At 35.0% G+C, this 2,135-nt stretch overlaps 1 non-coding gene across 1 annotated transcript; it reads right to left on the reverse strand.

Annotated features, from left to right (window-relative positions):
- Positions 1-1,633: 1,633 nt before the first annotated feature.
- On the reverse strand, positions 1,634-1,741 carry LOC132651663 (U6 spliceosomal RNA). The gene has a single exon (XR_009589248.1). It is a non-coding gene; the product is annotated as a U6 spliceosomal RNA (small nuclear RNA).
- Positions 1,742-2,135: the final 394 nt, after the last annotated feature.

Raw genomic sequence — 2,135 nt, forward strand, 5'->3', positions numbered from 1 at the left:
TTTCTTCCCCGATCCAGCACTCATTTAGTAGGAAGTTGTTCAGTTTCCATGTGTGTGTAGACTTTTTGCTATTTCTGTTGATGTTGAGATCCAGCTTTATTTCTTTGTGATCAAATGGATACAAGGGATTATTTCAATCTTCTTGTATTTGTTGAGGCTCGCTTTGTGACTAATCATATGGCCTATTTTGAAGAAGGTTCCATGAGATGCTGAGAGGAAAGTAAATTCTTTGTGTTTGGGGGTAAGGTTCTGTAAATATCTGTTATGTACATTTGATTCATGACCTCTATTAGAGTCATTGCTTCTTTTTTTTAATTTCTGTTTTGTTGACCTGTACTTTGTTGATACTGGGGTGGTGATGTCTCTCACTATTATTGTTTAGGGATCTATGTGTGGTTTAAGTTTTATCAATGTTTCTTTTACAAATGTGGGTGCCCTTCTATTTGGGACAAAGATGTTCAAGATTGTGATGTCTTCCTAATGGAATTTTCCCTTGATGAGTATGAAGTTTCCTTGCCCATCTTTTTGTAATTTTGGTTGAAAGTCTATTTGGAAAGTGTATTCAGATATTGGAATGGCTATGCTTGCTTGCTTCTTGTGTCCATTTGCTTGGAAAGCCATCTTACAGCCCTTTACCCTCAGGTAATGTCTATCTTTCTTAGGTATGTTTCTTGTATAAAAGAGATTGCTGGGTCATTTTATGCATCCATTCTGTCAGTCTGTGTCTTTTTATTGGATAATTGAGTCTATTGATGTTGATAGAGATTAATGACCATCGGCTGTTAGATCCTTTGACTTTGATGTTGGCTGTGGTAGTAAGTTTGTGTTCTTGGTTGCTTTTTGTTTTACTGTAGTAATGTTAATTATGACCTGTGTTTTTTTTTTTTTTTTTTTGAAAGAAGCTAGATTTCTTGCATTGTATTTTTCTTTCTAGTGTCTTCATAACACTGGATTGGTATGTAGGCATTGTTGAAATTTGTTTTTGTCATTAAATATCTTGTTTTTTTCCATTTATGAGGACTGAGAGTTTTGCTGGGTATAATAGTTATGGCTGTCATCTGTGTTCTCTTAGGGCCTACATGATATTTGTCCAGGCCCTTCTGGTTTTCATAGTCTCTGTTGAGAAGTCAGGTGTGATTCAAATGGGTTTGCCATTATATGTTACTTGGCCTTTTCCCCTTGAATCTTTTAGTATTTTTTCTTTGTTCTGTATACTTACTGTTTTGATTATTATCTGGCAGGAGGATTTTCTTTTCTGAAATAATTTATTGGGTGTTCTGTAGACCTCTTGTACTCTTACTGGCCTCTCTTTAAGTTGGGAAAATTTTCTTCAAAGATTTTTGTTGAAAATATTTTCTGGGCCTTGAAGGAGGGAATCTTCTTTTTCCTCTATTCCTAGTATTCTCAGGTTTTGTCTTTTTATGTTGTCTTGAATTTCTTGCACGATCTGTGTCAGGAATTTTTTAGATTTAACATTTTCTTTGACAGATACATCAATTTCTTCCATTGTATCTTCCACACCTGAGATTCTTTCTTCCATCTCTTTTAATCTATTGGTCATGCTTACCTCTGTAGTTCCTGTTTTCTTCCCTAGGTTATTTCTCTCTACAATTTCTTCTATTTGTGTTTTCTTTAATTTCTTCAAAGTTTATGGAATGCTTCATGTCATCTTTGTGCAGGGGCCATGTTAATTTTCTCGATATCACTCCAATTTTAGTATATGTACTTCTGAAGCGAGGACCACTTTATTTCAGGTGGTCATTAATAAAGTCACATGTCCTTGACTTCTGAGTTTCACATACCACGGATTTCAGTATTATTTGTTAAATGCATAGATACATCCTCAGTCAGTGAATTATTTTCTGTTAAAATGCTTCCTGATCAAGGCAACTATTTGAACAAAAGTAGTTTAATTAGGACATTGCTTACATTTTCACAGAGATCATCCATAATGTCATGTCAGCAGACAGTCATCTTGTAGTCCTTCACCAAAAGTAAAGCTTTACATACTTAACTGGAAGTGGCTGGGAGAGGGAAGACTGAGAGAAACAGAGGAAAAGCTAGAGAGACAGATTCTCAAATATAGAATCTGAGACTGATAGAAACAAAGATATAATGTGATAGAGACTCCATTC

This window comes from Meriones unguiculatus (genome assembly GCF_030254825.1).
Source record: "Meriones unguiculatus strain TT.TT164.6M chromosome Y unlocalized genomic scaffold, Bangor_MerUng_6.1 ChrY_unordered_Scaffold_23, whole genome shotgun sequence".
In the NCBI taxonomy this organism is placed as follows: Eukaryota; Metazoa; Chordata; class Mammalia; order Rodentia; family Muridae; genus Meriones; species Meriones unguiculatus.